The sequence below is a fragment of the Schistocerca nitens genome, chromosome 1 (genome assembly GCF_023898315.1).
Source record: "Schistocerca nitens isolate TAMUIC-IGC-003100 chromosome 1, iqSchNite1.1, whole genome shotgun sequence".
NCBI classification, from domain to species: Eukaryota; Metazoa; Arthropoda; class Insecta; order Orthoptera; family Acrididae; genus Schistocerca; species Schistocerca nitens.
The window spans coordinates 1137454002-1137477685 of record NC_064614.1 but is presented as its reverse complement, the minus strand read 5'-3'; positions in this window follow the sequence as shown (position 1 = coordinate 1137477685).

Genomic DNA, 23684 nt, shown 5'->3' with positions numbered 1-23684 from the left:
GAGCCACCGTCTTCCCGAATACGAACACAGTGTTTGAACAAAGCGCTCTATTAAGGGGCATCCAGTAGCAGTGCCCTTGTGAAGCAATGTTTCGACGACATTCGTACTAGTCTTCTTCAGGCGAAGTGTCAGTTGCTGTGTGGTATTTTTTTTTCCTTCTTGCCAAGCAGAACTCTTTTCTAACAAAACGCCGCATGAGAAGCGGTGTTAGTTGGAATCCGTTGAAAACGCTTCCGGCTGAGAGCAATCTAGGAAGCGGACGGAATGGATAGGCAGCACCAGGAGTCGACAGGCGCGCGCCCCTCTCGCCCCCCTCCTCCCCCCACCCCCCCCAGGCTCCCATCACTGAACAACGAAACACTCTACTTCGGAGTGGACGGAGCGATTGGTCCAATGCTCCCTCGGGCGAGTCACAATTTAAACATGGTCTGGCTTGAATATCGAGAAAGCTGTCGCGATGAATTGTCAGAAAGACAACGTTAAATGGCCGATCATTTCAACACAATTTGATTCTGCGTAGCGTGAGCGCTCAGTAAGAACTGTGAGGCTACTCGGACAGGTGAAGATTTAAAAACAAACCTGGATGGTCCACGTGCAAGCTAAGTTTCAAGATTCAGTGACTAGGATGACTTGTGTCTGAGGCGCCAGCGCTGCAGCGAGCAAGTGGAGAATGCGGTGGTGGTCGCATCACTCGCCTGGTCTCTGGTTTCCCTCCCCCAGATGCTGATACAGCGACCCCTGCCACCGCCCTCTGAATTTCTCACTTCAGTGCGCAAAGAGCGCCCGAAACCAGATAAAGAATCATCGTTAATTCCCTGCTGTTTGGCGGGAGAATTGTGGGGACTGACGCCGACTTTCTCAGCGGAGGGGCGGGACTATTATCAGGGAAGTGTCTTTAAAAAAAAAGAGCTAGAGAAGTGGGAGGGAAGAACGGAAAAAAAGAACGGGAAGAGAAAGAATAATGTCGAAAGAAATCTCGGAGATTCACGGCGCCTTGGGACGGGAGTGGGGCGTGCTCGCAGCGCAACAGCACGCGGATGCGGCGGCCGGGCTGGCTTTATTGTCTTACGCGCCCTTCCCTCTGGAGGCATGTTAATGCCGAGCGCCCCGCCGTGTCTGCGCGCCGCGCGGCATTCATCCCTGTTGCAATCTCGTAATGTCTGCCGCCCAGCGCACCTCTATAGGCGCACACTACATTGAGTTTTCCTGTCTGAAATTGACTCATATTCTCGCCCGGAACGATGTCACGGAGTAGTTTCCTAAGCGCCCACCGAGAAGCCAGTAGAGATTTCATCTACATTGACGGCAGCTTCATAATAATATAAATATCTCATTTTGAGCTTTTTTCTGACTAATTTAAGACGCACTTCTAGTACGAGGGTCATACTCAAAATCATGGCCAATCATTTGTTGCGATTTTATTTCCAGCTAAATAGTAGACAAGATCGCTTTATAGTAATCTGTACATTCCCACTACCTGTTGATCGAATTTGAAGTGATTAACGTATGTAACATGACTACAAAGTACACTGCAGAGTGTCACACCATGAAACACCTGCCCAACATTTATCAAACTGTATCCAAGGTTCTCGGGTGTCCAGCCGGATCCGATCGTCGAAGTTCCACGATATTTCGGCGAATAACCGTTCCGCCATCATCAGGTGGTGCTTCCACCTGATGATGGCGGAACGGTCGTTCGCCAAAATATCGTGAAACTTCGACGATCGGATCCGGCTGGACACCCGAGAACCTTGGATACAACACATTCGCCGGGATAGCCTCACATCACATATTTATCAAACTTTCTGGACAAGATCATCATGTAGTGTGGATGAAATAATAAATTATTATTGCATTCGGAACTGATGTCTATCATCGTCATCGGTATCAGGTATGACTGTTACAGGCATGAATACACTCTCGTGGCATGGAAACAAAGAGCCTTCGAATATCATCTCGAGAAATTTCTTGTCACGTATGAAACACATGCTGGTTCATTTCATGAAGACTGCTGTCATATACTGTATATCTCTTATATCACATCCCAGGCATACTGTATGGATGTAAAAATGAGGGACTGGTAGACCAGTCAAGAATCTCTAGATTCCTCTAAAGCTTCTCGTGTGAGGCCATTTTGAGGTGTCCCATTAGCCTGCTATGCCCTTTCTTACCGCAGTCATGAAGGGTATAACATCAGGGTTTACGGTTCTTGCCAGACACCGGTGAGCAATAAGCTTCCCTTCAACAGTAACCATATTAGCTCTTTTGTCATATCCGATAACGCCCCATACGATGATTCCAGGAGTGGACAACCATGGCTCTCGAGAATCGCTGCTTCCAGCTATTTTTCACCAGATCGTCTACGGATACGTTGTCATCCATCAGACCGCCCCTAAATTCGAGACATTACAGCTAATATGTAAAGTTATCCACAATCATTCTTCCCACTCGCCATTCGCGAGTGGAAAATGGAAGGGGAGATTAGTTAGTGGTACCAAAAGTACCCTCTGCCACACATCGTTAGGTGGCAGTATTATGTGGAAGAGATACTTGTAGGTTTGAGTTTCTCTACGGAGCTATAACGTTATTTTCTTTTATTCAGTGACAATATAGCTGCTTATGATTATCTTCGAAATACACACTACCGTTATTTATATTAAGCCACTAGGCGTGTCACGTTGTATGAAAGGTATCTCTTTGAAATCTGTGGTATCGCTTTACGACGCACTACCACACAAGAGGCTCGGTAATCAAACATTTAACTCCGACGTTTTAAGAGATGGGTAATAAGCAACTCTTCTTTGCATGCTATTTGCTTCTAGGTGGTCACAAAGGTTGGTCGACATGTAGTGATTTGCTGATTGCTGTTTGTCAATGATCGTGCTACATAACCTCGATCACTATTACGATGTTGCGTATGAATGGCAGTCTGGATTTAGATGGTCACTCGGATGATTTAATCATTTTTACAAATCAAATAGATGATTACAAAACTGAAGAGACTTCTTTCTGCACTCGTGAACACTATAACCAGAACCGTAACACATGTTCACTTTGGTCATTGCCATTATGTGTCAGTAGTCACGAAGCAATATACAATTATTAGCTGTGCAAGCACAGTTCTTTCCCGTTATGCATGTGTGTGTACGAGTGTGTGTGTGTGGGTGGGCGGGTGGGTGGATAGGTCGGTGGGTGGGCGTGTATGTGTGTGTATATTTCTATATTTCTGCTCAATTTCACGAGTCAGACAGAGTTTCCAAATTGCCTTTCTCGGGAAACAGAATTACACATTTTGCACTATCTTGAAAATATCAGGGCTTCATTATCACTGCATGTGGGAATATTCTTTGCTTTTTTAAATACACATACCGCTTTGAAGCTGTTGTCATTTTTCCATCTCTCAGAGCAAATTAAACATTCGTACAAACTTGTCATCGTACAGTCTTTCTAGAAGAACCCTTGCCTGATCTTCTAGGCATACTATTCTTCTAAGTCAATTTAGTCATCACCTGTTCTGCAGTGGTTACCAATTGTCCGTGCGATATGTTGCTATTATGCTCCCATATCACTCATGGTAAAGGTACGAACTTTCTCAAAGTCCATAACAAGGCGATAAACTGCATTTGTTCGTAGCTTTTGGTATGCTGTGCTGCGACTTCCACCTGAAAAACTTTTATTATATTACATGCAGCTAATAGCCACCATGTGTTTAGACTATTCTTCATCTGTAAGAATCGCTTTCTTCTGTTATGAAAATAAGCCGGTGTCCAGTGATGGATATATTCGAATATGCGTTTGGAAGCGTCTAGTCAAAATGTTGACGATGTAACACTTTCCATTTCCGTCAGTGTGTATTTACAAAAGGCCGATAGCACCACTTCGTTTCCCCAGAGTTTCGTTATAGAATTCCATGTTAAGATGAAAAATCAACATATGGCATTTATCTCGGACTGAAGCGTGCATTTGGAGAGCTGAGCGGCAGCTGCGTCTGCAAATGAGTGAAATACTTCAGATATCACGTACAGCGTAGATGAGACTTCTGGTCTTCGCCCAAGAACTGCACAGTCGGTACACAAAAGAGAGAGAGTTCACAAGTTCATTAGAGTGAGGTGTGCCACTGTTAAATTGCAGTCTGACACAGTGCACAGGGTATCAGCCAAGCTGCAGGTTACCGAAGTTTTTTTGGCCATTGCATCCCACGTTTGCTGACCTAGTAGCACCAAATTCAGAGAGCAAACTGACCAAAAGCATTCTTCTGAGTTTCTAAAATAAAGGAGACCACACTTTTGTGAATACGCACGCAGGCGATGGAAACTGATTCCGTTATGGGTCAACGACCAGTGCCCGTATCGGTCTCTGACAGCGTGCTGGTTTCTTACATTTCGTTACATTTTATTACTATTATTAATCTTTTTATTATTAAGGTGCAAATTTCCGTTGTAGAAAGCATCCTGAAGGAGTTTGCCGGCCGAAGTGGCCGTGCGGTTCTAAGCGCTGCAGTTTGGAACCGCGAGACCGCTACGGTCGCAGGTTCGAATCCTGCCTCGGGCATGGATGTGTGTAATGTCCTTAGGTTAGTTAGGTTTAACTAGTTCTAAGTTCTAGGGGACTAATGACCTCAGAAGTTGAGTCCCATAGTGCTCCGAGCCATTTGAACCATTTGAAGGAGTTTGCTACACTTAACTCTTTACTTGGTAGAGACTCAGTCCGTTAATGTTATTCTTTGTCATTGTCAGTGGGGAGATACGTGATGTGTTGATTTAAAGGACATGTGGATAAAAATCCTACGTCAAAATCACAGATTTTCTATATTGATTACCGATTTCAGCTCAGTGACGAGCTTGAGATCTGAAATACGGATAATTGCATATAAAAAGAACAATACAAAATACATCCAGTATTTGAATTTCCATTATGCAATACAGACGAACCTAAAATGCTGTTCTACATCTACATCTACATCCATACTCCGCTAGCCTCCTGACGGTGTGTGGCGGATGGTACCTTGAGTACCTCTATCGGTTCTCCCTTCTATTCCAGTCTTATATTGCTTGTGGAAAGAAAGATTGACGGTATGCCTCTGTGTGGACACTAATCTCTCTGATTTTATCTGCATGGTCTCCTCGCGAGATATACACTCCTGGAAATTGAAATAAGAACACCGTGAATTCATTGTCCCAGGAAGGGGAAACTTTATTGACACATTCCTGGGGTCAGATACATCACATGATCACACTGACAGAACCACAGGCACATAGACACAGGCAACAGAGCATGCACAATGTCGGCACTAGTACAGTGTATATCCACCTTTCGCAGCAATGCATGCTGCTATTCTCCCATGGAGACGATCGTAGAGATGCTGGATGTAGTCCTGCGGAACGGCTTGCCATGCCATTTCCACCTGGCGCCTCAGTTGGACCAGCGTTCGTGCTGGACGTGCAGACCGCGTGAGACGACGCTTCATCCAGTCCCAAACATGCTCAATGGGGGACACATCCGGAGATCTTGCTGGCCAGGGTAGTTGACTTACACCTTCTAGAGCACGTTGGGTGGCACGGGATACATGCGGACGTGCATTGTCCTGTTGGAACAGCAAGTTCCCTTGCCGGTCTAGGAATGGTAGAACGATGGGTTCGATGACGGTTTGGATGTACCGTGCACTATTCAGTGTCCCCTCGACGATCACCAGTGGTGTACGGCCAGTGTAGGAGATCGCTCCCCACACCATGATGCCGGGTGTTGGCCCTGTGTGCCTCGGTCGTATGCAGTCCTGATTGTGGCGCTCACCTGCACGGCGCCAAACACGCATACGACCATCATTGGCACCAAGGCAGAAGCGACTCTCATCGCTGAAGACGACACGTCTCCATTCGTCCCTCCATTCACGCCTGTCGCGACACCACTGGAGGCGGGCTGCACGATGTTGGGGCGTGAGCGGAAGACGGCCTAACGGTGTGCGGGACCGTAGCCCAGCTTCATGGAGACGGTTGCGAATGGTCCTCGCCGATACCCCAGGAGCAACAGTGTCCCTAATTTGCTGGGAAGTGGCGGTGCGGTCCCCTACGGCACTGCGTAGGATCCTACGGTCTTGGCGTGCATCCGTGCGTCGCTGCGGTCCGGTCCCAGGTCGACGGGCACGTGCACCTTCCGCCGACCACTGGCGACAACATCGATGTACTGTGGAGACCTCACGCCCCACGTGTTGAGCAATTCGGCGGTACGTCCACCCGGCCTCCCGCATGCCCACTATACGCCCTCGCTCAAAGTCCGTCAACTGCACATACGGTTCACGTCCACGCTGTCGCGGCATGCTACCAGTGTTAAAGACTGCGATGGAGCTCCATATGCCACGGCAAACTGGCTGACACTGACGGCGGCGGTGCACAAATGCTGCGCAGCTAGCGCCATTCGACGGCCAACACCGCGGTTCCTGGTGTGTCCGCTGTGCCGTGCGTGTGTGATCATTGCTTGTACAGCCCTCTCGCAGTGTCCGGAGCAAGTATGGTGGGTCTGACACACCGGTGTCAATGTGTTCTTTTTTCCATTTCCAGGAGTGTACGTAGGAGGGAGCAATTTACTGCTTGACTCCTCGATGAAAGTATGTTCTCGATACTTCAACAAAAGCCCGTACCGAGCTACTGAGGGTCTCTCCTGCAGAGTCTTCCACTGGAGTTTATCTATCATCTCCGTAACGCTTTCGCGATTACTAAATGATCCTGCAACGAAGCGCGCTGCTCTCCGTTGCATCTCGTCTATCTCTTCTATCAACCCTATCTGGTACGGATCCCACACTGGTGAGCAATATTCAAGCAGTGGGCGAACAACTGTACTGTAAACTACTTCCTTTGTTTTCGGATTGCATTTCCTTAGGATTCTTCTAATGGATCTCAGTCTAGTATCTGCTTACCGACGATCTACTTTATATGATAATTCCATTGTAAATCACTTCTAATGCCTACTCCCAGATAATTTATGGAATTAACTGCTTCCAGTTGCTGACCTGCTATATTGTAGCTAAATGATAAGGGATCTTTCTTTCTGTGTATTCGCAGCACATTACACTTGTCTACGTTGAGATTCAATTGCCATTCCCTGCACCATGCTTCAATTCTCTGCAGATCCTCCTGCATTTCAGTACAATTTTCCATTGTTACAATCTCTCAACCACTCGATGTACTAAAGCATCATCCGCAAAAAGCCTTATTGAACTTCCGATGTTATCCACAAGGTCATATATATATATATATATATATATATATATATATATATATATATATATATATATATATATATATTGTGAATAGCAACGGTCCTACGACAATCCCCTGCGACACACCTGAAATCACTCTTACTTCAGAAGACTTCTATCCTTTGAGAATGACATGCTGCGTTCTGTTATCTAGGAACCCCTCAATCTAATCACGCAATTGGTCTGATAGTCAATATGATCATATGTTCAGTGTGTGACAGTCAGTACACATCGCTAAGTCACTCCAGTTAACTAAACAAAATCATATAGACATAACTGGGAAAATATTAAAACGTCACACAATAAAAAGGTGCAAAAATATATAGTGAGTGATATGAAATCTATCTATCTATAGCTTGAGCCTTGTCCCGCAGTTACGCAGTGTCAGCCATCGTTAATCGGTTTTGGCATGTTGATGGCTAAAGGGTGGCCAGATGGCCTTCCTGCCACCACCTCGCACCCCCCCTGGGACAGAGTTAGTGCACCCCAACTGCCTGCGTCGAGTGTAATCCATGGAATAGTGCGAAAGTGTTCAGATGTCTGCGAGCCGTGTAACTGAAGCGGAACATGGGTACCAGCCCGGTATTCACCTAGCGGGATGTGAAGAACCGCCTAAAAACCACATCCAGGCTGGCCGGCACACCAGCCCTCGCCGTTAATCCGCCGGGCGCGCCTACCCGAGTCCAGGAAGCAGCGCGTTAGCGCTCTCGGCTACCCTGGGGGGTCTGTGTGATATGAAATACCTTACTTAAAATGAAGCCACGAAGATGATTATCATGTCCATTATACGAGGGGCGTTCAGAAAGTAAGCTCCGATCGGTCGCGAAATGGAAACGACTATGAAAATCCGATAAAGCTTTGCACAGATGTGTTGGGTAGTGTCTCTAGTATAACCCCAGTTAGCATCACGTCGCTCTTCTCATTTCTGAGCTCGCAGTGAGTGCGTAAAGATGTCTAGAAAATAGTGTCTGCCGCCAAGTACGAGGGCCTGGTGAGAAATTTCGCCTGAAGCTATGCAGCTAACATTACATAACTGTCGTGCTGTTTCTTCTTCAAGACAATTCTCAGCCGCATTCTGCAGGGGCAATGAAGATGCTCCTGCATCGTTTTCAAATGGAAATGTTAGATTACCCACAATACAGTCCGCAATTGTCTCCCCCTGAGTTTCATCTCTGGTCACATGAACCGCTGTCTTTGAAGACAACATTTTGACACAGACAACGAGGTGTAGGCCAGCGTGGAGAATTGGCGGAAAGCACTGGCGGCTGCCTTCTATGATGAGGCTATTGAAAAGTTGGTACAACGCTATGACAAAAGTCTAAGTCAGAACGGCGACTACGTAGAGAAGTAGCTGAAAGGTGTAGCTAATTGTTACAAGTAAAACATTTCTGATGTTCACTGTGGTTTCAATTTGGCAATCAATCGGAGATTACTTTCTGAACAGGCCTCGTAATTATCCGGGCTGTTATGCCGTGGTCGGTTGATGAATTCTGTGTCGATTCCCAACGTTTCGTCTCCGACTGCGGGAGACATCTTCAAGGGGGTGCGTAATTCGATGGAAGGTCCAACACACCCACTGGCTCGCTACTGACTGTCAGTTTTCTAAACGTTTCGTCTCCGACTGCGGGAGACATCTTCAAGGGGGTCCGTAGTTCGATGGAAGGTCCAACACACCCACTGGCTCGCTACTGACTGTCAGTAGCGAGCCAGTGGGTGCGTTGGACCTTCCATCGAACTACGGACCACCTTGAAGATGTCTCCCGCAGTCGGAGACGAAACGTTGGGTATCGACACAGAATTCATCAACCGACCAGGGCATAACAGCTCGGATAATTATAATGGACATGATATTTCCGGCCGTGAAAGTCTACATTTTAGTATTAGAAGATGATTATACAAACTGACAACGTTAATCACTAATGAAATATTGTTACAGTGCCCATATTGCCACACATGTGTACAAACGAACTACAGTAGTGAGAGTTGCTTCGCCCATGAGTGCGCGGAAACAAGATATCACTTCTAACATTCGTAACAGGAAAAAGGAAAAGTCTGTGTGACAACTGTCAGCCAACTGGCTGAGGTACAGCGTCATGGCTACACGAAAACCGCGAGTGCCAGATGGCGCTATCATTCAACTAATTTAATGCAGACATGCCACTAATAAAAGAGTGTTGATATAATGACCCTTTTTAGAAACTTGTATTATATAAATACAAGAAACTATATTCATAACAATACGTATGTAGTAAATAAAGATTGAGTATCATTTGTTCGTTACATATTAAAAAATATAAAACAGAAGATACTGAACATCAGGGAATTAGTCCGAAATTAATAATGGAGACAGTTCCTTATTTTAAATACAGAAAATTGTAACAATATTACCGATTAAAAAACATTAATTTGTAATATTGTATATTAGGACGAAATATTGTAATCTGAGTTCTAAGTGCCTGATACAACCAGCTCGATCAACGTCTATGTATAACTAAACAGCTTATATATGGCTAACCAACAGTAATATAAGTGAGCCATTGTGTGTTACAGAAAACAGAGTGTGATATCGAAATACAAGAATTTTATCAAAGTGACCTCGTACTTAGCTATTTGTTATAGAATATAGCAAAAAAAGCTGATATGTACGATATGTGCCAGAATTCAAGAACTCTGCCCGAACAGGCCTCGGAAGGCCCATCGACACTTCGCGACCGCCGTCTCATCCTCAGCCGACAGGAGTCACTGGATGCAGATATGGAGAGGCGTGTGGTCAGCACACAGCTCTCCCGTCCGTTATTAGCTTTGTGACAGGAGCTACTTCTCAGATAAATAGCTCCTCAATAGTGTACCCCGCTTGCCAACAACGCTCGATGGATCCGAACGGTCACCCATTCAACTGTTAGCCAAACCGAAAAGCGCTTCGGTGATGTGACGGGGACCGCTGGGAACACTGCGATAAGGCCGTTGGCTCAAAATACAAGAAGGCAATAACTAATGAGAAATATTGCAGTCTACTTTGAAATATGTCCGTGAAGTCAATCACATTCGAAGACCGAAATTCAGAAGCCATAAAATATACACTGAAGGGCCAAAGAAACTGGTACAGGCATGCGTATTAAAATACAGAGATATGTAAACGGGCAGAATACGGCGCTGCGGTTTACATAAGACAACAACCCTCTGGCGCAGTTGTTAGATCGGTTACTGCTGCTACAATGGCAGCTTATCAAAATTTAAGTGAGTTTGAACGTGGTGTTGTAGTCAGCGCACGAGCGATGAGACGCAACATCTTCGAGGTAGCCATGAAATTGGGATTTTCCCTTACAATCAATTCACGAGTGTACCGTGAATATAAGGAATCCGGTAAAACATCGAATGTCTGACATCGCCGCGGCCGGAGAAAATCCTGCTAGAACAGGACCAACGACGACTGAAGACAATAGTTCAACGTGGCAGAAGTGCAACCCCTCCGCAAATTGCTGCAGATTTCAGTGCTCGAGCATAAAAAATTGTCAGCGTGCGAACCATTCAACGAAACATCATGGACATGTGCTTTCGGAGTCGCCTGGGCCCGTGAACACCGACTTTGGACTGTTGATGATAGGAAACATGTTGCCTGGTCAGCGGAGAGTCGTATCAAAGTGTTTCGAACGGATAGACGTGTACGGGTATGGAGACAACCTCATGAATCCATAGACTGTGTATGCCAGCAGGAGACTGTTCAGACTGGTGGAGGCTCTGCAGTGGCGTGAGGCGTGTGCAGTTGGAGTGACATCGGATCCCTTACACATCTAGATACGACTCCGACAGGTGTTCTGTCTTATAATCTGCACCCATTCATGTCCATTGTGGATTCCGACGGACTTGGGCGATTCCAGCTGGACAATACGAAACCGCACACATACATAATTGCTCCAGGAACACTCTTCTTAGTTTAAACACTTCCCCTGGCCATAAACGCCCCCGAAATGAACATTATTGAGAATATGTGGGATGCCTTGCGACGTGCTGTTCAGAAGAGGTCTCCACCCCCTCGTCCTCTTACGAATTTATGGACAGCCCTGCAGGATTCATGGTGTCAATACCCTCCAGCACTGCTACAGGCATTATTCGAGTCCATGCCACCTCGTGTTGCGACACTTCTGCGTGCTCGGGAAGCCCTACACGATATTAGACAGGTGTACCAGTTTCTTTGGCTCTTCAGTGTATAATACATGTCTAGCTTAGAGCCTGAGTGTTTCATGCGTTTCATACCGTGTAAGGTTCTTCGTGGTTTTATGTTTCATATCAAATCAGTGAATAGCTAGAAGTTACATAATGTTGTAGCCTGTGGTCTGGTACAAACGGCACTATAGGCCTATATGCCGATTACTAAAACACCAGTAATTAATAAAATAGATAGGTAAATAGAGGTAAAGATTACATGTCAATTACAATCATAAGTAGCATTACATTTGTGTATTACATACAGAAAAAATTTACGAACTGATCGTAAGCTAGAGCTTAACAAATAATAAGTAACAATAGAGAAGCTAAGGCAAGATCCTGGAGACATGAAGAACAAAGAATAGGCAATCATCCAAATGTAGCTCATGGTCTACTGTTACATGCATAATCCTCTAGTAATAATTCGTGGTCTAGGTGTTTCAAAGAACTGACGACATGTGTTAAGACTTAATATGAAATTATAATATTTGCGTAGAAGTGTAACAGAACAACCAACCACATTTTAATACGCAACCACTAATAAGAATACCAAATTGTGTCAAATATATTCAAGTATACGAAAATATATAGTAAGTAGGCTCATATCTAAATGAAAGGCAGCGTTAAACTTGGCTACATTTGAAATGAAAGAAGATATTGCTTAAAACTCAACGTACTATAATTATGAAAGAATGTTACATTGAAATAAGTCACAAGCATTTATCAATATTTAACATCATACTTATAAATACACTGTGGTCTAAGTGTTACCAAGGCAACATATTGTAAATGGCTCGTGATATGCGGGTCCCTCACCTCTTCCCCTCCCCCTCCCTCCCGCAGCTAAAATAATATACTTCTTCATTATGCAACAAATTTAATATCATGACTTACCTTCCCTGATGTTTCAAAATACACTGCGCATCAGAATTAAAAGATCACTTTTTCGAAATCCCGTAATGCCCACCCACTGCCACGCTTGTTTATAATGGCCTATAAGGCGCAAGAGCAGCAGTCCGGCGGCCAAAGGGTAACACTGAAACCTGCCTGCAGGCGCTTGGAACTCTAGTCACACGTTGTCGCTGTGCAGGTACATTTTTAAAATTCTCAATAAAGGTGGCGGGTGCCACAGAGGATACTGCAAAAATGGGGGTGAGGAGTAAAGGGGTCTTCGAATGATCTTTTGAGGTTTTATGCTGCACGGCCGCCCCCCCCCCCCTCCCCCACCGCCAAGCCCCTTCTTACGCATCACATCCCTAAAGGATGGCGCGAAAGAGGAGGACTGAAAATGCATAAGCACACTTTGCTGACGTTCCAGTTTTGTCGAATGGTCTTGAACTGTCCCTAGTGGATGCACCTTTTACACCAGAGAAAAAATTACTGTCGCACTGGACTCCAAACGAGTATGAGCATGTTCAATGGGTTTGCTAGCTCACGATGTCCTGAGAGAAGGGTTCAGTCGTCTGGGGGATGTTATCAGAGTGAAATGGTGCGAAGAACATCTTGTTGCTCATCACACTGCGAACTGTCTCTATCGACCGCGAAATGTGTGGGGAACGGGGTGGTTCCATTGACGCCCATTATGCCACACCATGAAGCCTTTTTGTGCCGGTTTTGGACAGCGGTGTCTGGTATGTTTTGTTCGGCTACTCGTAAGAAAACCGCGTCATTTCAATGTTGGGCGTAGCGCTTCTGAACTCCACAGCAGAGGCATCAAAAGAAGGGACGAAATGTGGGTGAGAGGGATATCACTATATTCTCATCGTGTGAACACGGTGGCATTGGACAGAATCGTGGTGAAATTTGATGCCAATGTGACATCATGAACTCATCGCACACGTGCCATGAACTTCTGAGCTGCCGCCTCTTTTTCGCACGTGTCGACAGCTTGCTGTTCGAAGCGTCTTCGAACGTGAGGGTGACGTCGCAGCACGCCATGTTTTTGCACCATTACAGGGGAAGTCTGTAACAATTTTGAGCTGAAGTTAATACTTTAGCACCAGAATGAGATGGAATTACGTGATTTCGAAAAAGTGATCCCTTAATCCTGTTGCGTGGTGTATGTCCCATTCCTTACTTCACCCTCTTAGGGACTTCTTTTCCTTTTTATTTAGTTTCTAAATTGGCCTGTGATCTTCCTCATGGTTCAGGTTAGCTGCATACCAGATTGCATCGAAATCAGTTCAGTGGTTTCGTCATGAAACCGTAAGCGAATTATTGACGTATTTATATTAGTATTGATTATTGCAGTGATCCTCAGTAATATTCTGATACACTTGATTCAGATTCATTTCATTACCTACCTTCTTTAATAATTTTAATATGATGTATCATAAAGAAGCACATCGTGCACTTTAGCGTGCCAGCAATGAGCACGCAGCGAATTGTTTGGGCCCTTTGTAGAAGTCAAGTTATGGACGAAATGGAATGAGCGTGACCAGTTCGAGCGGCTGCATGTGACGGGTAGGTCAGCTGGACGGATAACATCTCACCTGCGCACCGTCTATGTACATGCTTTAAACTATTGCGTCTCCGAGAGCAATGCTCAGTGCAGTCTAAATAGGCAATTGATTTTGTAATGTTATGTACATTCTGTTAATATGCCACTGAGTTGCGAATGTTCGCCTGACCTTGTATTTTGTAAATTTCCTTTACTTTACGTCTATGGGCACAAAGTTTTTATCAACATATTACCGGTTTGGGTCTATAATGACCATCTTCAGATCTGTTTTCCAAAAAGCAATGTCGTAATGTACTGAGTGTAAATAGGAAGTTCATTTTGTAATGTTATGTACATTCTGTTAATATGTCATTGAGTTGCGCATGTTCGCCTGACCAGAAATAGATCTGAAGATGGACATTATAGACCGAAACTGGTAATCTGTTGACAAAAAGTTTGTGAACATAGACGTAAACTAAAGGAAATTTATTCTATATTCGGATCACTGTTTTATTCGCGACAATGTCGCAGCTTGTGAAACATGTATTTTCTACTGTTAAGAACTTGAACTATATTTCGGCGAAAGCTTGGTCTCTATACATAGTAAACTTCCGACATGAAAATTGTAGGTTCCCTGCCAACTGCTGAAAAAATCAGTGGCCAAGTTGTATCTATCGTGACAGAGAAAGCAAGTAATGCCCATGTTCTTCACTCTATCAAAGTGCCAATCTCAAGTTAGGAGGACACTTTCTGTAGCAAGGCGAATCTTTGAAGGAGAAGAAGGCGATCAAATTTTCAGCGGATTCTAACGGTTTCCATTTCGGACAAATTGCTCAGTTCTCTCATTATCATTGCATCACAGATCGGAAGCGGGGACACTGTTCTGCACAATGTAAGGAATCTGGCTATGATTGTCTCTTGATTCCCAGATATTTATTGGACGGGTAAATCTGCACGTATAGCTGTACAAATATGGCAATTTCGAGGTGCCACCCAAAAGATCCTGAAATATACCACTCCATGAAATTATACTTTGCCTTGATTTTATTTACCACCATCACCTTCAAAATAGTCCGCTTGGGGGGTGTATACACCGCTCCCAGCGATTTCATCATGATCTGAGAGTTCCTAGGAACGTATTTTTCATGATACTGTTTATTACCACTCGCTATTTTCTCTGAATCTGCTCAGTTGTTTGAAATCTTCGGCTTTTTAACTTTACTTCCAGTCTGGGAAATAAATAAAAGTCACTCGGTGCCAGGTTTGATAAATATCGCGGATGAGGAACAACTGTCATTTTGTTCTTCGCCTGAAATCTGAATTATCAACACGTTCTGTAAGACAGCCCCAAGCCAGAATAGAGATAATCGTCAGACATGTTCTGCCATCCCGGAAACGTTTAAAACATTTGTAAGTCTGATTGTAATGTAAGGCGTCTTCCCCAAATGCTTAATTCAACATGTCATGTGTTTATGTAGCCGTTTTTTCGAGTCTGAAACAAAATTTTTCCACACAAGTTATTTCCAGATACCTGCTATCGTCAATTTCGCGCGAGAATGGGGTAATGCTCATAAAAACGCGTAAGAACGCCTGAATTCCTTTGGAATATTGAACAGGTTTTATTTAGCGGGGCCTCTTTCTTTTCTATTCGACCCGTCACCAGAGCTCGTGAACGCATATCGGCATGTGACGAGGCTGGCTTGAGTTGTGGTGTTACAGTCTCTCCAGTCTTACTTTTACAACTAACGATTTCCTCACGGCTGTACGAACGAATCCCACCTTGTCATCTGCTTTTCCTACAACACAGAATCAATACGCTATATTTTTAATGCACCATTCACAAGCTCGCTTTGGAGCTGCTTCCTGAGCAAGAAGAATCCACAGCAATTAGATTGCTGGACAAGCGCTGTGTGTCTCCCCATTTCGCAATGTGCAGAGAGCAACAGTTTCTTTTAGATTCATTCAACCGTGAGCGACTGCGTATTATGGAATACATGGAGACAGGACGCAGAAGGAGCATGAAAAAAAGGTTTAAAAAGCACCTAAAAGTTGCACGATTCTACCTGAAACGCGAGGACGAATAATTGACTAATCAGATGGGTGTGAGACGATAAAATTTTACAGTGAAAATAGGTCCCTCCTCAGGAAGTTGCGAACCGAGGCTCGGTGAAAAGTGCGAGGTGGGGCACGGAGAAGTTACTGCCACAGGTAGGAGAGTGGCGCCGCCTTTTATCTGGGAAGCGCTCGCCTGCAGACCTCGTGCAGTCAGCTGCGGACCACCTCCTGCTAGGGCGCCCCTCTGCAGTGCGGGAGCCGATAAAAAGCTGTAACTGAGGATGAAATAACAATGATTCCTTCCGGGCGCGGGCCGCGATCCCCCGCGTGATTGAGCGCGCGCCGATTGCCTCAGCGCAGTCCCTGCGGCTCTCTCTGCCCGTGTCTCTGCTTGCGCCCCACCCTGTCCCTGCCCATCCCCCTGCCCCACATTGATTCCTAGCGTCTCCGACCTGGCGGCCAGGGGAAGAAGACCCGATCACTCTGTAGCCGTATATGGGTATTTGCTTCGAAACGACTAGTTGTACACTGTGTGTGTGCAATAATGTATCTGTTAGCTCTGTGCACAGTCTCCTAAGAATATGAGTAACTACACTATGTGATCAAAAGTATCCGAACACCTCGCTGAAAATGACTTACAAGTTCGTGGCGCCCTCCATCGGTAACGCTGGAATTCAGTATGGTGTTGACCCACCCTTAGCCTTGAGGACAGCTTACACTCTCGCAGGCACACGTTCAATCAGGTGCTGGAAGGTTTCTTGGGAAATGGCAGCCCATTCTTCACGGAGTGCTGCACTGAGGAGAGGTGTCGATGTCGGTCGGTGAGGCCTGGCACGACGTCGGCGTCCCAAAACATCTCAAAGGTGTTTCATAGGATTCAGGTCAGGATTCTTTGCAGGCCAGTCCATTAAAGGGATGTGACAGTCGTGTAAGCACTCCGACACAGGCCGTGCATTATGAACAGGAGCTCGATCGTGTTGAAAGATGCAATCGCCATCCCCGAATTGCTCTTCAACAGTGGGAAGCAAGAAGGTGCTTAAAACAAGAATGTAGGCCTGTGCTGTGTTATCGCCACGCAAAACAACAAGGGGTGCAATGCCCTTCCATGAAAAACACGACCACACCATGACATCACCGCCTCCGAATTTTACTGTTGGCCCTGCACACGCTGGCAGATGATGTTCACCGGACATTCGCCATACCCAGTCCCTGCCATCGGATCGCCACATTGTGTACTGTGATTCGTCACTCCACACAAAGTTTTTCCACCGTTTAATCGTTAAATGTTTACGCTTCTTACACCGAGCGAGGCGTCGTTTGGCATTTAGTGGCTTATGTGCAGCCGCTCGACCATGAAATCCAAGTTTTCTCACTTCCCGCCCAACTGTCATAGTGCTTGCAGTGGATCCTGATGCAGTTTGGAATTCCTGTGTGATGGTCTGGATAGATGTCTGCCTATTACACATTACGACCCCACGATGTCTAATGACTACTGAGATCGCTGATATGGAGTACCTGCACGTAATACGAAAAACGTATGTTTTCGGGGGGGGGGGTGTCCGGATACTTGTGATCACATAGTGTGTGTAAGAGTTTTATATGCAGGGTGGCGCAAAAAGTCATTGAACATTTGGTTACAAGTAAACAAAAGTAACAGCTGGACGTAATACAGGAAGAGGTTTTAACCTGTTGATTTTTTGACAAATAGTGATTATTACACCTTCTCAAGTTGATATACAATGGAATGAAAAACAAAACAAACACAAGAAACAAGCAAGTGAATTACTGAAAGCTTGATCTGTGAGGTTTGGTAGTTTTCCGAATTTTCACGATGTTAGAGAAAGAAGAAAGAATTTTCGTGCTAAAAACATTTGAGAAAACTGGTGCTACTGCAGTTTTTAATGAATGGGGAAGAACACTTTGTATCAAAACCACCGTCTAGACAAACGACGTACAAGATATATTTGAAGAACATAGATTTGTTATGGATGCTCGAAGATCTGGCGCCCAACGACAGTCAGAACTAAGGAAAATGAGCTGAGAGTATGTTTAGCTGCATTTGCGATGATCAATCAGACGATTAGCAACTGAGCTGCATTTATCATTAAAGGCGCTACAGTCTGGAACCGCGCGGCCGCTACGGTCGCAGGTTCGAATCCTGCCTCGGGCATGGATGTGTGTGATGTCCTTAGGTTAGTTAGGTTTAATTAGTTCTAAGTTCTAGGCGACTCATGACCGCAGAAGTTAAGTCGCATAGTGCTCAGAGCCATTTGAACCATTTTTTTGCATTTATCACGAAGATCAGTGCAAAGAATGTTACACGAACAGAAGTTTAAAGTTCACATTCCACCTTTACGATATGCTTAAAGGTGATCCAGATCGACGTCTTCTGTTTTGCAAATTGATCCTTGACCAACTGAAACATGATCCTAACCTAACCAATAAAACTGTGTGATCTGACGAAGCCAATTTGAAGTTAAGAGGACATGTTAACAGACATAACTGCGCTTACCGGTACATTGACGATCTAAATCGTCTGTTAGAACAACCACTAAATCAACGTGGTGTGAGTGTCTGCGTGGGGCAATATCATCATTTAGTGTACGTGCATCATATTTCTTTGACGGAACAGTGACAGGAGACAACTATTTGGATATGCTTCAGAATTACGTGGTACCAGGACGTACGACGTTTGCTGGAAACTTTAAAAAATGTTACATTCAACACGATGATACTCCGCCACATTATGCCACTGGCGTCCGCGATTATTTAGACGAAACTTTCCAAGGAAAAGAAGTTGGTTGAAGTGCACATATTGATATGCCTCTCCGTTCACCTGATACCACGCCTATTGATTTTTTCCTGTGGTGTTTCGTCAAGGACTCTGTTTATTCTTAAAAGCATCAGATCATTGATGAACTGAAAGAATACATACACGACGCATTTCTTGATTTGGACAGTGATACCACACTAACCAGAAAGCATGTAACAGTATTCCGAAAAGACTTAAGAGACATGTTAATGAAGAAGGAGAACAATTTGAATATAAAAAATAATTGTAAGCATTCTTTGTATTTGTAATGAAACATAAATTCTGTCGTATGTTTAAATCAGTGCTCATTGTCCAGTGACCTTCGTGCCACCCTGTATATTTTCTATTTCCTATTTCTCTTTAATGTCCCAACACAAATGTAATGATACCCGACAGGCTAAGTTAGGTCATACTGAAATTAGTATCGGGTATAACTCTCACTGTTGGGGGACAAATGTAGCTCCTTCTGAGCTTTGTGAAAAGTAGTCCGTTTGAACATTGTGCGTAGGAGAAGAGCAACGACGTCACAAAGACGCACGAATCGTACGACTAGGTGGCAATAAAATAAGACGGGAAGTTTAATCATTTGCTGCTGTGGTAATGTTATACAAAGATAAAAAGGTAGAAATAAAAAATAAAAACATGAAAAAAAAACATTTTAACGTGCTTACGTACTATGTGTATAGCCATACCTAAGCCCGGATAAAATGTGAAGGAACGTTCTTATTACGAAACGGTCGGGAGAGCGTCCACCACTGTCACGGCTACTTCTGGCGGTCGAGAAACTCACGGCTAAAGTATCTGTGGTTCGAAATACCACGTTGAAATCACGGGTCGCAAAGCCCACGTCGGAAAGCCCATGACAGCGTCGGTTCGACCTGAAGATTTTTTTTCCCCTAGTCCTCATTAAGGGGGTAGGACGTCAAACGGGCCGACTTGGAGCAGGAGAGGCACCACAGGACATTTTAAATTCCACTGTCTATATTTTTACAAGTAAATTCATAAAACTTTGTCAGCATGACCAGGAAGGATTCAGGATTTACACTCGTAGCAGCGAAAGTTCAAAAACACAACAAAATATTTTTTTTACATATGAAATTCATCATTTTTTCACTGCATTTGTTGCTATAGGTACACTTTTCTTCATAAGTAAGAGAGACTGTTCGATGAATTTTGCACAGCATACAAACCATACTTACAGATGTCTGAAACTCTAGAATCTATTTAATTTATGAAAAAATTATTGAGCTGTTACGTTTTAAACTTTATGTTTAGAAAAAAATCAAATTTTGTAGTTAATTATCTAAATTTTTACCACAGTTTTTTATAGATTTGGAAAATTCTAGAGTTTCATACACCTGTAAGTATGGTGTGCATGCTGTGCAAAATTCATCAAAGAATATCTCTTACTTGTGAAGAAAAATGTACCTATAGCAACAAATGCAGCTAACAGTAAGTGAAAAAAATGATGAAATTTCATATCCAAAAAAAAATTTATTTTGTTATGTTTTTGCACTTCCACTGCTATGAGTGTGAATCCTGAATCCTTCCTGGTCATGCTGACAAAGTTTTATGAACTTATTTGTAAAAGAATACAGTAGAAAATAAAATGTCCTGTGGGGCCTCTCCTGCTCCAAGTCGGCCCGTCTGACGTCCTACCCCCTTTAAAGATGTGGCTGTCGGAGGCAAGTAGGCTGACTCTAAAGGCAAGTAATTTCATTATGGTAGCCGGTGGTTTGTGTTTTCCACTGGCCGTCGCTGAGACCCATCTGGAAGTTCTAAGTAGGCGATTTATATGTTTGTATGTTGGCAGCGCTACAGACTGTAATTAATATCGCTGACAGCGCTCTGCGCCCTCGGTAAGAGACTCTGTGGTTGGACGGACTAGCAGTTAACAGTTTGCGAGCGGACGGTTTGGACATGTGTCCTTCATGGAGAATCTGTGTTGGTAGGACATTCATTGTAAAATGAAGATGGATGTAGTTAGTAATGTTTGGGTAGTGGAATTATTGACGACTATATAATTTTTGGAACTGCATGTCACATGAATAAGGTAAAATCTGCTAAACACATTGTTTGCTCTTCAACAAAATCTTTCTTTTGCTACCCGTACGCCTCCTGGTAAGTATAGCCTATAGTAGTTAGAGTCCTTTTATTTAGCTGGCCGTAGTTGCTGCTTGTTGTATTTACTGTATTTCGTGTTATGAAGAATTTCTGTGTGGGTTGTTGTTAGGATTTCTTCTAATTCAGGGCCATTGTAGGTTCAGTTGTACTCAGCACTTTAAGTAAACACGAAGAAGTTTGACATACTCAGTTATTTCAGTTGACTCACACAAAAAAGTTCCACCTGTCAACTCTTAGCCGAGAATACTTCACTGGAATCTTCTGATTTTCTTGTAGTTTGAATAATAATTAGTGCATGATTAGAAATTAGTTATTGTTTACTGATAGAGTGTAATTGTATATATGGAATTTCCTTAGTAGTTGTAGTTTCTTAATCTTCTACTGTATTGTAATGAGCAAAGAAGTTATGGCATGCATGTGGATTTGCACTAAGTATCACGCAGTCACTTTTGTAACTAATTAGATATTGATTATTTTCAGTGGTATTTCAGTGTTTCTTAATATTTTTGCTTTAAAATCATTTTTTGTGTCTAATTGTCCAAAACAGCCGAGTGAAAAGCGTGAAACTTGGCTGCAAAGCAAAGTGAGAAATGACAGTGACGACGAGCTTATCTTGTTAGCACCACATAATAACGAATTGACAAGTGTCAATAATTTGGTAATAGTGTACAGGGACATGGACCAGGCAGTAAATAACGGGGTAGAAATTGAAACAATCAGTGAACAGGGAACAATGTAAACTAAATAGCAAAAATATGTACATATTCCACGCCACTGAAGATACCTTGCAGAAAATAAAGGCGAAACGCTTATGGGACGAAAATTGTGTTTCATTCAGTTGTTGTCAGACGGTCCATAAATTAAAAATTATCAATATACCGTAATACTACACGCGACTGAGGAAGATAGGACTACAAAAGTTGAACAGTAGATACGATTACAACACAAATGGTCACTCCTATACTTGGCTCAGAGAAGCACACTGAGGAAATTAGCACATTATCGGAAAAAGTAGCCGAACTATTGGATCAGTTAACAAATTTATCCACGAAGGTAGGTGATGATTTGAATGATACAAGACCGGTAGCCTTTACTGACACAGGGGATTCAAACAAAGTCAGAGACAAATCAATGCGCAACACAAAAGAGAAATGCGGGAAGTGCAAGATCAGTTGGCACAGGTGATACAAGAATTACATATTTCAGAGACACTCGCGCTCCGACACGGGAAGAGGGATTTAGAAATGCGAAACAGTCACAAACTAATGATACATGGTATTTCGGAAATTTTGAAAGAAATCGGCAGGGTGCACCGAGCCTTGAGATGGAACCGCCGACACGACGTAAGAATGACCGACTTGCGACTCGGCGTCACAATGACTTTGACTATAAGCACTTCACCACAACGCGTAAATTTAAAACATTCAAGAATTCTAGTAATGACGCACATCAACAGGCTTGGCTTCATCAATTTTCTCATTGTTTTCCTCCTAATCGGTCATTATAGGAGAGATTAGAATTTATGTGTGGCTATTTAGAAAATGAAGCAGCTGTAAGAATGCGATCGGTTATCCGCGACTGTCACAGTGAAGGCGACTTTTATCATGCCTTCCTTTCAGCATATTGGTCTCAGGCTACTCAAGATCTAGTAAAACACAGTCTTATAATGATGAAGCATTTCGAACATTCTGAACTTTCCAACCCTGTAAAATATTTTGAGAATATGTTACACAAGAATCAGTATTTGTCAAACCCGTTCAGAACCTCGGAACTTGTTCGCATTTGCTTAATTAAGTTGCCTGAACATTTAAGACATATTATTTTGGCTGGACGTTGTAAAGATGGTATCGAAAATTTTCAGGGACTTTTGCAAGAATTGGAAATCGACATAGTCAATCGCATGAAACGGAAACAGGAAAACAACAACAGAGGTCACGTACATCACAATTTGGTGACGATAGAAATAATAACCGTACACGGCAAGGCTACTGTTATAACACAAATCGAGACCAGAACAGACTTCAGCCGTATGACAACCATTGGCTGAATAACAGTGGTTACAGAGAAAGGTAACATTTCCATGGTAATGACTACTAAAGAGACAACCGTAGAAATAGGCTATATGGGAACCAGAATAATTATTGTCAAGGGAGACAACATGACTTCAGAAGCCACAGTCTACCTCGCAATTACGATTCTGGGAGAAATTCTCCGCCACTTAATCAACAAGAAAGAAATTACAGGAATAACCGACAAGACGACAGACGCTATAGTCATGACAACTGACCCGAATTTAGTCAAAACAGTCGTGATTCAAATAGGGCACGACCCTCTCAACAAGCTGATATTGTAGAAATTACACCTCCTAATCCCAATAACGATGCGCGACAACAAAGAGATAATAGACAATGACTGACACCGCAGGCAGCCACAAATCGTACTTATGAAGCTGACGACGTAGCTGCCGTGACTATCAATTACGTGAAAATGGAAGACATTAGGGACATTTTGTTGTGGCGTAACAAGCGAGCTACGCCACACTGAGAAGGAAGCCGAAAGGCATGCGTTAAGCTACAGCAGGATGGCTTGAAGTCTGGAACAGGATACGTATTTAATACTATAAAGAAAATACGTAGCTTTGGAATATACTTAACTTCTAATCACTCCTTGTGGTACATCTCTCTTGACTATACAAATGAGACTCGTAAGATACATGCACTGTGACAATTGGCGCCTTGCTAAGTCGTAGCCATTAACTTGGCTATTCTGTCTCTCGGCAAATGAGAGCAAAGGCT